Source organism: Urocitellus parryii, chromosome 8 (assembly GCF_045843805.1).
Source record: "Urocitellus parryii isolate mUroPar1 chromosome 8, mUroPar1.hap1, whole genome shotgun sequence".
NCBI classification, from domain to species: domain Eukaryota; kingdom Metazoa; phylum Chordata; class Mammalia; order Rodentia; family Sciuridae; genus Urocitellus; species Urocitellus parryii.
Genome location: NC_135538.1, coordinates 53,101,945 through 53,116,051, shown reverse-complemented (window position 1 = coordinate 53,116,051; position 14,107 = coordinate 53,101,945). Strand labels below are relative to the sequence as shown.

The 14,107-nt window shown below is 33.7% G+C and overlaps 1 protein-coding gene across 1 annotated transcript in view; it reads right to left on the bottom strand.

The window, feature by feature from the left end:
• The window catches only part of Sesn1 (sestrin 1), a 109,889-nt gene that overhangs the window by 87,945 nt on the left and 7,837 nt on the right, over positions 1–14,107 (bottom strand). The gene's annotated exons all lie outside the window — the stretch shown is intronic.

Here is a 14,107-nt window from a genome sequence, read left to right as displayed (position 1 = left end):
TACCAATTTCCATATTAATATGTATGTCTTTCTCATGTTACATGAGGGCTCCAACTCCTGTGCTCAGCTGGGCTCACTCTGTCTTCAGATTCTGGAGGCCAGGCTTGAACTTTTAATCTATAAACTGCCATGTTTGGGCCAACTAGTTTATAACTAACGTCATCATAAGCCCAATACAAATAATCACCAGACCCATAGCACGGAGTATCAGGAGATCAATTGAGGGGGGAAAAAAAAAGAAAGAAAAGAAAAGGAAGTATCAATAGACTGAAAAGGAGGAGCTCATGTTTAATCAACAAAATTTCCCCTTTTTAGTTTAAAACTACCAAATTTGGATTACTTAAAATTTTCTCCAAAGGTCAAGGAAATTAGTTTAACATGTAACAAATCACACAAGTTTTAGCAGTGGCTCTTTATTTTGAAATCAAAATCTCCTTAAAAATCTGATAAAAATTGGGCTCTTGCCTAAGAAAAATGCATGTACGAATATACATTGTTTTTCATGCAATGGAAGGGACTCACAAATTCCTTAAAAACAAAAACAAACAAATGAATAAACAAAACCCCATAATCCTCATTTTAAGAACCCTTTAATTGTAGCATCTTCCCAAATAAATCAATGCTCTGAAAACTTTCTTCTACTCCATTGTGAACACAGGTGATTCTCTTTTACTAATAATTTCATTTAGTTAATTATAATTATTAGCATATTATAAACATAGTTTTGTCATCTTGAATAGTTTTGCAGCAACGAATTGCCTTCCAAGCAGTTAAGAAATATATTTCAGCTTTCCTAAAGGTGAGTTTTACTCATTAATTATCTATGTGTGAATTATTTCTAAATATTTTTATTCTGTAGGGTGATTTCCAGTTATACTCAATGACTTATGATAGCTATACTGTTAAATACAAGTCTGATCCTTAAGAAACACAAACATAATTTTCTAAATCACATAAAACTTGTTTTTATAGGAAGGTAAGTTCTCATCCTCGGTCCCCCAAATCATGAAATGCCTCCCTAAAGTAACAAATGATTTAGGATTCTGTGCCATTTTTCAGTTTCATAGTGAATTGTTGACCTTACTCTATTTAAAAAAAAAATAGAGTACTACTAAACTGTATAATGATACATGGAGAGAAAATGCAAGTAAAATAGTAACTTCTGATACTTGATGCTTCATATTATACAACAACTTAATTGTAACCTAGTAGAGATCTCGTTAATATGATATATCCATATATCATATTAAATGGCTAGCACAAGGAGTCTAAAAGAAATATGACTTAGCCGGAGAATAGTGGCAAACATCTATAATCCCACATACTCAGGAGGATGAGGCAGGAGAATTCCACATTTAGGTTAGCCTAGGCAACTTAGGGAGACCCATTCTCAAAATAAAAAATAAAAAGGGTGGGGGCACCCCTGATGTCAATTCCCCAGTACTAAAAAGTAAACAAAACAAAACAATATGGTTGACTACAGAATCACTTTAAAATTCAGGTATTTTATCTAGTCAATATTTTTCAATAAAAATGGTAAAATATTTGAACAAATTTAAGAACAATTACTAGTAGATGGATTTATATTATTTTCATGCAATAGAATAATGTAACTCTTAGTTTTAAGAAGCGGTATAATGTTGAGGTTAATAGAACAAACTTGAGACCAAATGTCTGGGTTTGATAATAGTTCTGAATACTTACACTAGCTTGATGAACAGGGGCAAGTAGACAACCTCTCTGTATCTCAGCTTCCTTTTATTAAATGGGTGAGTTAAATGAGCGAATGCATGTACACAGAGCTTAGAATAGCATTTGAAAGAAAAATTCAGGCATTAGGATGTAAGTTCTAATAGGGTAGTGATTTTCATCTCTTTTTCTCACTGATGTATGTGAATACCTAGAACAAGCCCCAAAGATATAAGTGTTCAATAGATATTTGTAGAGTGATTGATATTATTATTAATATAATCATTTTCTGGATAGAAAAATTCAACTAGCTAAGCTTGGATATTTGAACTTGGAGCTTTTCCTTTACCCCTAGCTTTCCTCTAAAACAAAATAGAAATATAAGCATTCTATAACACCAAAATAAAAAATATAAACTAGACTTTGGTTGAGCACGAGTGCCATCTAGTGCTTTTAAAAGTTACAACAAGGTGAAAATTCAGTAAATGTTTATCCAGTGTGAAGAGGGAAAAACCATAAATGCAAAATCCATTAGGAAAAAAATCTTCATTAACAGTCAAAGCCTTTGAAAGAAAGGTATTTCTAAAGGAAATCAAAGAATCATATCTTTTAAAATTAGTATGCACCATATTATAGGACACATTTCAAAGACTATACAGAAGTTCTACTTACCAAAAAGGTCATTCTTGTATGAATAAAAATGGTGCAAAGTATTATACCTTGTCCATGAATTTACTTCCTATAATTTCAGTTACCCATGGTGAACCATGATCCAAAGATATTAAATAGAAAATATCAAAAGTAAACAATTCATATTTTAAATTACATACTTCTCTGAGTAGCATGATGGAATTTCACACCATCCTGTCTAGGATGTAAATCATCCCTTGTCCAGTGTATCTATACCATATAGGCTACCCATCCATTAGTTCCTTAGACATATCAGTTATCAGATCAACTATTGGCTTTGATCAATTGCAGGGCTTTATGTTCCAGTAATGCATTCATAGTAGCCTAAGAGTATGTCACAATGGCTATGTTACTCACCTCATTTCAACTCATCATGTAGACACTGTAATATCATCTGACTCATCACAAAAAAAGAAGTTTAAGTACAATACAATAAGACATTTTGAGCAAATGAGAGAGACACCACATTTATATACCTTATATTACAATATATGATTAAAATTGTTCTATTTTGTTATAGTTAATCTCTATAAAATAAACTTTAATCATAGGTATGTAAAGGGGAAAAAACATAATATTATAGAATAGGTACTATCTATGGGTATCCCCTGTGGGCCTTGGAAAATATTCCCTGAGGATAAATGGGATTATTGTATTAAAGCTATTTTCTTTTTAATGACATATATTTGGTCTTAAAAGAAATTAAAATTGATGCACTTGTTATAAAAATACATTTGGAAATATGTAGAAAAGCATAAACCACGGCCAAGAGTGAGAATCATGGTTAGTGTTTCTCTGTGTGTATCTCTATCTAAGTCTGCTATAGTTCCTTCCAAGATTTAGTGTGTATCTCTATCTAAGTCTGCTATAGTTCCTTCCAAGATTTAAAGTATATATAAAAGTTGCTTAATTTTAAAATATTTGGCCAAGATACCAAAAGTGAAATGAGAAAATTATAAATAATATTTCTTGTTTTTAAATTGCTATCAATTATGTGTTCATTTTTGTGTGATTCCACAATAACCAAGATGCATATGGATTAGAGCTTATAAAATGAAAAAAGATTAAATTTCATCTGTTCCTTTTCAGATATCACTAAATTGATAGTAAAGTATATCAATTTAAGTTTGGGAGATCTGAATGTAAATGTGGGCTAACATAATATTTAATTCTCAATCATTATTCATTTGAGGGTACTCATAAAAGTTTGCAATTTCTTTTTCACCCCAAATCATATTCAGGTGAGATTTTGATTCACAACTTACTAGAGTATCACCAAACGGTTAATAAAAGTTATCTACCACTTCCTATCTTTTGGGCAAATGCATGTGTACTTTTAATGCAAAGAATGGAAAGTAAAAGTTTACTAAAGATCACACAGGAGTAAGGGAGAGAAGAGATTCCCAGGGAAAGGAAAGAAGAAAGAGGAAGATAAAGAAGCTGCTAGAGATTAACAGGCCCTCCCACTGAGGTTTGGTAGCCCTGACTAGTGAAGGGGCAGGGCCTGGGGAAGGGCACCCACTGGCCAGGATGGCATGAGACTCCTTTATGTGGAGACTGCAAGGAAGGAGTCAAAGACTGGCCTCACCTATCACTTGCTGTCCCACACTTTTTTCTGTTTGTTAATTAGGTTTCTGAGCATGTACCCTAAATCACAACTCTCTTTACAGTATGCAAGAAGTCCTCTATCTCCCAACCCCTAGCTTCAGGAGATAGGTTGTTATGGTAAATAGCTTTTAAAATGGCTCCTCGTGTTCCTCACTTCCTGGTATTCACTCCCTGTGTAATCTATTTCCCTTGAGTATGGGCTGGACCTTATGATGTGTTTATAATGAAAAGATTAAGGCAAAAATGATGTCTCTTCCCAGACTTGGTCAAAAAAGACTAATTTCCATCTTGCTGGTACTCTTTACAGCTCTGCTCACATGTTTCCTTTGATGAAGCAAATGGAGAGGCCCACATGGCAAGAAACTGAGGGCAGCCTCTGGCCAATTGCCAAGAAGAAATTGAGGCCCTCAAACTATCAGCCCTCAAGGAATATGAGTATAGAAGCAGAACCTTCCCATTTAAAGCTTCAAATGTGACCACAGCCTTAGCTGAGCCATAGCTAGCTGTGACCATGAGATAATAAAAGTACATTGTTTAAAACCATTAAATTTGTTATAAACCAATATATAGTAATTCAGTTGTTAAAGAAAAGGTCTTCAGAGCTGGGCATGGTGGTGGACTCCTTTAATCCCAGCAGCTCAGGATGCTGAAACAGGAGGATCTCAAGTTCAAAGCCAGCCTCAGCAAAAGAAAGGCGCTAAGCAACTCAGTGAAACCCTGTCTCTAAATAAAATACAAAATAGGGCTGAGGTGGCTTAGTGGTCAAGTGCCCCTGAGTTCAATCCTTGGTACCCCATCCCCCCCCCCCAAAAAAAGAAAGAAAAGCTCTTCAAACCCAACAAAAGAAATGTTCTTAAGGGATTCTGCCCCTGGCTTGTGGCAGCCTGCTTAGTCACCACCCAAGCCTGGAACCCACCTTTCTCCTTGGCACAACTGGCACTTGTTTAGTGGGTTTATAGATTCAGTCCACCTGCATAGTATCTTTCTCCTATTTAAAACTCTTTGCACCTTCTCCAACATCTGAAATAAATAATAAAACAACTAAGCAAACCTCATAACTCTATCATCAGTGACCAGAACAGGTTAGACTCTAAGTGCATGTGTAATTTCTGACATAAACCACTTCCCTTGACTATGTATTATTAATTTTATTGCTTTTTGCAGTTTATTTACTATTTCCCAACTGTTTCCCAAAATAAGTATTTTGATATTTATCAAAATACTTTGGTATTTTAACAAGTATTGCTATGTCAATTCATACCAGCATACATCAGTCCTAGTTTAAGTTTATTTCATTAGACAATTTTCAAGATCTCCTACTTCCTCTCAATGAGTTTTAAAATATAGTATAAGTGTATGAATTTGAATCCAAGAATAGTAACATTCTAGGGAAATATCAATTAGTTAATATAATTATCACAACTTCTTTTAGCCATTTCAATATTTAAATTATGATGGTATAACACTATAGTGAGAAGGAGCTTTGACAAAAGTTACAGCTACAAGTTCACACATGCCCTGACAGATGATTCAAAGAAGATAAAAGTGGGCCACAAAAGGAAACAAAAACGGGGCCAAAACTTAGTCTGCAGGCAAGAATAACAGAGCATTAATTGCTTCCAGCCAGTCATCAGAGGTTTGGTTTGGGCTTGTTGGGGATAGAAGCAGTGCATGCTTGTGTAAACAGACAGATAAGCTGAGAAGAAAAGTTAATTATTACATTAACATTTATTTGCTCTATTAAGCTGTAATAGAGCATCCTGATCTTTCCTTGCTCTGAATCACTGTAACACTGTATATATCATATGATTTTTCCCCACATTGATATGAAATTGTTTTTCCAATATTAAAGTAATACATGCCCACTAAGGAAGAAGAGGAGAAAGAGGAAGAGGAAGAGGAGGAGGAGAAGAAAGAGGAAGGGGAGGGAGGGAGAGAAAGAAGAGAAATGATAGGAAAACAGATTAGTGGTTAAGAACATAGACTTAGGAATCAAGCCTCTAGACTTCAGTGTTCACTATTTGAATTAAATAACTTAATCTTTCTAGGTCTCCTCCACAATCTACAAAACGTAAAAGCATGAAGAATTGTTGTAAGTATAAAATTAGAGATGGTGGGAAAACAGGCATTCAAATAAAGTACATAGGTAGTTATGTAAATTATTCTAGACTATAGATATAAATGCTAAATACAAAAAGGCAACAGTGTAGGGTCACCAGCTGTTGCACCCCTCTCTAGGAACTGTGGAGTTCAAAGAAAGTGGCACCAAAGTAGGCTGCAAGTGCTTCTTCTCAATGAAAATGCACAGCTTCTGAGAAGTTCCCATTTCCCTTGCTAAATAAATCAGAAATAAGCTAAACTTACAGTGAGTGGGTGCATGCACATTTGTATAGTTGTTCTATTTGGGGAAAATCTATTCCTCAAAACCTATGAAACCCACCAAAATGTACAAATGTTATATATAAAATGCTTACCATAATGCCTGGCATATGGTAAACACTCAAAATAAGTAATGATTATTATTATAAAAAATTCCAATATTCCCACCCCGAAAGAGAACTACAGTTAATATTTTCGTGCACACAATTTCCTGACTTCCCCCATCTACAAAAATATATATTTGGCATACTATTTTAAGAATTATTTTCTACTTAAAATGTATTTAATTCGTTGGGTGAGGTGGTACAAGACGGAAATCCCAGCTACTCAGGAGGTTGAGGCAGCAGGGTTGCAAGTTCAAGTCCAGTCTGAACACTTTAGTAAAGACCTCAGCAATTTAGGGAGATCCTGTCTAAAAATAAAATTAAAAAGTTTGGGGATGTAGTTCAGTTGTAGAACACACCTTGGTTCAATCCACAGTACCCCCAAAAAGTTTTATTTACATAAGGGTACATTTAAAAACAATTTCTGTAACATAATCATCCTTTAATCACATAATTTAATCTTCCATTATTGGATATTTAGATTATTACTTATATGCATATAAAATACATGTAGATAGAATATTCATATCACAAATAGTGCTATTGTGATTATACACATAAATAATTTTAGATGACTTCCTAGAAGAATTACCATGAACACACTTTTAAGGCTTTGACACATATTCATACTGCTGTTTAGAAAGGCTAGCTGTATGACATACTCTCCTACCAGGAGTTACACTGTTATCAGCATACCACAAAACTTTTATTTTTGTCATTCTTGCTTTGTTCTTAAATTCTTTCCCCTCTAAATCACTACAACACTTTTTCTAAGTTTTTTTTTTTTTTTTTTTTTTTGTGTGTGTGTGTGTGATATTGGGGATTGAACCCAGGGGCAACTGTGCTATATCCTTTTTATTTTTTGAGACAGAATCTTGCTAAATTGCCCAGGCTGGCCTTGAATTTACAATGTTCCTTGCCCCAGCCTCATGAGTTGCTGGGATTACAGGCGTGGGCCATTACATCCAGCTCTAGGTGGTACATGTCTGTAATCCAGGAGACTGAGGAGACTAAGGTAAGAGGATCACAAATTCTGTGATTCTGTCTCAGAATAAAAAATAAAAAGGGCTAGCAATGTAGCTCAGTGGTAGAGCACCCCTGGGTTCAATCCCCAGTACAACAAACTATTAAAGTGCAATCACTTTCTTCTACTTTAAAATGATATATAATAGTGCCAGAAAATGTCTAACACAAAGAAAGCCTTCAAATGAATTCTTATTTTGAAAAGCACATTTGTTTCAGCCTTAGATGAAGAGGGAAGTTAGCTGCCCAGGTGCTATGGGGTTCAGAAAAAAGCAACCCTGCTATTAAGTATTTTACAGGAAAAGAAACTAACCATAATTTGGTTTCATTCCAACCAATAAAATAATATAAACATGTAGTATGAAAGTGAAAGAGTATTTATCTCAAGGTTTGAATTTTCATATATTACCACATTTCTATTTCCAGATTCAATGAAGGAGCCAAAGACTGTAGGTTGGAAAACTTGACACTTCTTTATCTGAATAATTACTAGTGAGGGACTAATAATACAACATACTTCTTATATCTCATTGCTTGGTGGAAAAACCAAATAAAATTCTAGTCCAAGGTCAATTTTTTTTCCTTAGAAAATTATTCTTCTATGTGAATTGAAAAAAAGAAACAAAAAGGTTTGCCTGACCCTCATACTCTAAGAATTAATACAGATCCAACCATGGAAGATAAGTTTTAATCTTCAGTTTTAACTTAGTACAGCTGTCCCTCTGTATCTGTAAAGGATTGGTTCCAAGAACCCTCTCCCTCAAGTATACCAACATTCATGAATTTTCAAGTCCCTTATATAAAATGGTATAGTACTTACTAAATTCTATGCATATTCTTCCACATAAATCATTTCAAAGTTACTTATATTACTAACTCAATGTAAATGTATGCAAATAGTTATTATACTATATTGTTTATAGAACAATAATAAGAAAAAAAGTCTATACATGTTCAGTAAGATGCAAAATTTTTCCCAAATATTTTTTATTTACAGCTGGTTGAATACATTGATTATGGAACCCATGGATACAGAGGGAAGAATATGTTTAGGAAAAAAATCAAATGTAATCATTTGGTAGCAACTGCCATTGATGAAGGAAGTACAGTATTTAGATTTCCCATATTTTTTTGACAGGGTCATTTGCCAAAATCATTATTTCATCATTCTATAGTACATTTTTAGTGCATGTGCCATGAATACCAAAAAACTGTCCTAACAAGTGGTATGTAAAAATATATAAAATAGCAGTTAGAATTATAAATTTGAAATTATTTTGTGTTTAATGGTACAATTATAATAGGATCTACAATTAAAAAATATCAATGAAATATTTTAAAATCTAATTTATAACATGCAGGCAACAGTTTAAAAGACTTCAACAATTATGTTGGTTCAGATACCAAAACTGGGTAATTTCTTAAAATCATTTCATAACTTAAGTGAGCTCACAATTTAAGATATCAATGTTAACAGGGTGCAATGGCATGTGCCTATGATCATAAGTGACTTGGGAGGCTGAGGCAGGAGGATTACAAGGCCAGCCTGGACAATTTAGTGAGACCCTGTATCAAAAATAAATAAAAAGGGCTGGGATATAGCTCAGGGATAGAGTACCCTAGGTTCAATTCCCAGTACTGAAGGAAAGGGGGAAAAAAAGATAAAAATGTAATCAATATTAAAATGTTCCATTTAAGCAGATAAATGTTAAATTATGGAAAGGACATGGAAAAGAGTACTTTTTCTACACTGTTTAAAAACAGTCCTTTATGATTCTAATGACAATTTTCCATAATAACTGAAAAAAAGAATCCAAAGAGTTAAAGTATTCATGGGAGACATACAAATGGAAAAATCACTTCTGTATAAGCTCAGTGTAATCATACAATCTGGGCTAGAGTTCTAAAAAGACAATTGAAGCCCCTTTCCTTTAGCTGTAAACAACTTTCTGTATGCCTTGTAATGTAATACCATATTTTGGGAGATTTCAAACATTTATAATCCACAGGAAAAATACTCAACACTCCTACACATTTTTTTTTTTAAGCCCACAATAGTGCAGTCTTTTAGCTACAAAACTAGAAGCTCGCTATAAAACCAGTACTTTTCCACTAGAGTTGCTTGTGGGGCGGGGAAAGGGACTTTCAGCACTGCAAACGTTAGGGTCTAAAATAAGATCATTGCAAGGAGTTACTACAACACTCGCACTGCCAGCACTGTCATGGCAACAATGAACTAGCTAGGAGAATGTTCTTTTAACATTCAAAGCTAAACTTGGGTCTATTACTCATGGAAATATACCAAATTTTCTTTTAGGTAATGCATTAAAGAAATCATTTTACTTGGAGGCTTTCAATGTAAAGATAAGCCTTTTCTGCACCATAATTCCAAGATCACAGTCCACAGATGTCAGGCTCTCAGACGAAACTTATAATGACAATATAATGAAAATTATATATCACAGTGAAATACGAAGAATCAGTAGGGTTCAAAAGCAATTTCAAGATGGGTCAGCATTTAAAAAAGAATTTGATATGCAATTTAATGACATCTGAGAAAACAGTTTACTCTAGAAACAGCAAAGTTTTAAGTTTCACCTTCAATGTAAAATAAGTTGATATTTTCACTGTTAGGGATATTATATTAAGTTTTTATTCAGATAATATAGGATAATGGTGAAAAATGTAGACTCTTGAGTCTCATGGCTTGGGTTTGAAACCTGGCTACTATTCCAACTAGCTATGATATCTTGGGCAAGTTACTTATCTGTACCTTAAGTTTTATTAATGCATAAAGTGGGGATAATAATACCTATACTGTTATATTGTTGTTGTGAAGACTGAATAAATGAATATATAAAGAGGACTAAGAACAAGCTTTGTCATATAGAATGTCTGTTTTCCCTATATTCAAAGACATACAGACTGCTGTATGGCACGTTTCTACTGCTACCTCTGCCCCCAACCTCCTACCACCCCAACATTCATCCTGATTTGTAAGAGACATAAATGGAATAGGCATGGGGGTTTAGGAGGAGCTATATACTATTAAACAAATTCAAGAAATCAAACAAAATCTCTTCAAACTCTGGTATCTCTTCTGGAATATATTTTGGTAATGTAACCTTTGCAGTTACTTTATCTGAATTATATTAAACTCACTGGGCTGGGCCAATTATCTGGCAAGAGTGAAATAACTGTTTGGAAGAGTTTTTGTTCAATATGCCAGGCTTCCATTGGGGTAAGCAGTGTAGGAACACTGACAGGACAGTTCTAATGGACTTTCAAAGCAAGCAGTCTCTGTAGCAAAACTTTCTTGGAATAACTAGACATGAATAGACAAGGCATAGAGGATTTGGTTGTTTAATGACTACACTGGCATACAAGCCATCACTTGATTTCCTATATTATGCATCTCTGAAGATATTTGAAAATAAAATGTTTCAAAGTGGAATAATAGATTAACATAAGTTCCCAGAGAGTTAAAACAATATTTACTAAATCCATAATTATGGTTTCTAGAGGTAGCTACTTCCTCTAGATTAGGAAAACTGTAAGAAGGTGAAAATGTTTTCATTTTTCCCAGACTTAAAGGATCATAAGGGCATATTATGCCAGAGGGCTCAACTGCCCACCTTCTTACCCACAGGGTGGAGACAGAATAGAATACTAAGAATTACCATTCATTGAAAGCTTTCTGGGTTCTAGTAAACATTACACATTACCTCACCACTCTGTGAAGGAATTGAGGCTTAACGAGATTATGTAACTCAAAGTCAGAGTTTGTCAGAGCAGGACTTAAACCCAGGTTTAACTCTAGAGCCTAGGCTCTTGAGCATTATCCTCAAATGCTGTCCAGGTACTGAAACAAGCCTCACAATGTATACTTGATCACATTGTACCTGCCTGCCTGACTGCCACCCCTTCTTGCTAGTACAATGATAGCATCACAGAATGATGCTGGACTCAATTGACAGGGCAGATCTGCTTTCAGTCCTGGTATAAATCTCTGGGCAAAGTCCAACACTTACTTTGGAGCAGTGACTGGTTACAGACACACTATGTCACAATCAAACATCATCATTAATCAGATAATGTATGAAAACTGAGTTTAACGTACAAAAGGCAATTAGGAGTGTTGATACACATGGATATAAAATGTGCAATGCATGAAAATCAATTACATAAAAATTGAGACTGTCCATTCCTAAAGGAATGCCAGTTCAGAGTCTGATTCATTAGCTGGAAGACATAGATCAAGTTCATCATTATCATTACAAATATTTATTGAACAATAATTCTCAAAACTACCTTGTAAGGTTATTATTTTCCTCATTTTACAGATAAATAAGCAGAGGCTCAAAAAGTTCATCCATAATAAAATTTCTATAGTATATTGAAGTTTACAAAATGCTTTACCAATATTACCTCTTTTAATTTTTTCAATATATCACAAGGTAGATAATAAAATGCCAATTCTTAGATGAGAAACTAAGACTACAGAGGTTAACTCATTCATGAACACATAGCTGGTAAAGAAAACCCCAAATGATCTTTAAATCATTCTAAATATTTCTGAGAGCTGCTGAGACTTCATCGTCATCTTTTTTGCTTCTTCTTCTTCTTCTTTTTTTTCCCCCTGATACTCATGATTGAACCGAGGGTTGATAAACCACTGAGCTACATTTCCAGTGCTTTTTATTTTATTTTGAGATAGGATCTCAGTATAGGCTGGCCTCAAGTTTGCAATCCTTCTACCTCAGCCCAACAAGTTGCAGGATTACAGCTGTGCATCTTCAAGCCCAGCAATTCTTCAGTTTTTTTAAGTAGAGTCATTATTAAAATTAATGAAACTTATATCCTTTTCTTTCCCATGTCAAAAAATAGATAGGTATAGAATTTAGCATATAGTAAGTACACAATAAATAATGAATAAAATGGAATGAAGTAATTCATTGGTCTCACTAGTAAAATTTAGACTGGCTCAGTAAAATTTCAATTATTTTTCATACTCACAACCTCCATCATCAACAAAACCCAAAGAAATACAGGTTATATTTTAAAACTTATAGGTTATATAGGTTATATTTTTAAAACTGTCAATATAAGCATCAACTTGCTAGGTAAAAAATAGATACATCTTACTTTGATCACTATCAACAACTTTGAGATTTTATTTTGTGAGAAAAACCTGTCATTCAAATCACTGTTTAATTTTGAAAGGCTTCTCTTAAATGTCCTTCAGCACCATTGAACATACCACTCTACCACTATTTTGCAAGGCTAGATCTTTATCACATGATGGAAGAATTTCTTGCTGTGTTTAGGCTATGAATAGCATTTGAAAAATTACTCAGTTATAATTATAGACATCACACCTGCCAACTTGCTAGAAAATGAAATCATGTAAAATTTAAAGACAACTGTACAAAGCTTATCAAACAATGAAGAATCAAAACAGTAAATGCTCACTTTTAGTAAACTAAGACTTAAATGGATTTACTGAGTATTAAAATACATAGAATTAAGGGCTGGGGCAGTAGCTTAGTGGCAGAGAGCTTGCCTAGGGTGTGTGAGGCACTGGGTTTGATCCTCAGCAACACATAAAAATAAACAAATAAAATAAAGGCATTCTGTCTACCTATAATTACGAAAATATTTTTTAAAAATATATAGAATTAATGAATTATCCTAGCCTTTAGTTTTATATATATGTTTAGTTTTATATATATGTTTATCAGTTTGTCTATTGAAACAAGTTTAAATTGTTTAATAAACTAATTAATTAAAACACTAAAAGAACACTATTCATTAAATGAATATGTATATTTATTTTCTCTTTAATATGGTTTAAAAGCTTAGGAAAGGTTGGGAATAGTAGTAGGGGGCTCACCTAGCATGTTTGAGGCCCTGGATTTAATACTTAGTGCCCTCCCCCAAAAAGTATAGAAGGTTGTCTTAAGGCAATTTTATAATGTAAGTAATAATTTGTAAATCTAGAAGATCTTTCACTTCTTAATTGAACAATAGAGTAGTGTTTAAGTAAAATATAAAAATATAAATAAAGCTTAAAGTATCTAATTTTTTTCCAAAGTAATTCCATATTTCATTGCATTCTATCAAAATTTTCCAGTTACATAAAAGACATTAAAGATTGAGAAAACAGATAATTCTTGTGTTGCCAAATTATGATTTTTTTTCTTTAAAAGTGAAACTTTAAATCTATTTACTTGAAAAGTGTGCCACTAGTTGAGTCTACAAGTAATATATAGACATTTAACAATAAAATGCCAACTGGGAAAATTCAATAAATGGTCCCAATAATTGGCCTACAAAAACTACTAAAATATTGCCAATAAAAAAGCATTTTTACAAACAAGCATCAAGTGGAGCATAGTGGTGCTTGCCTGTAATTCCAGTGACTGAGGAAGCTTAGGCAGGAAGAGGACAAGTTTGAGGCTGGCCTCAGCAATTTATCAAGGCCCTAAGCAACTTAGAGAGACCTTATCTTGGGGCTGGGGATATAGCTTAGTTGGTAGAGTGCTTGCCTTGCATGCACAAGGCCCTGGTTTCAAAACCCCAGTACCACCAAAAAAAAAAAGAGAAAAGAAAAA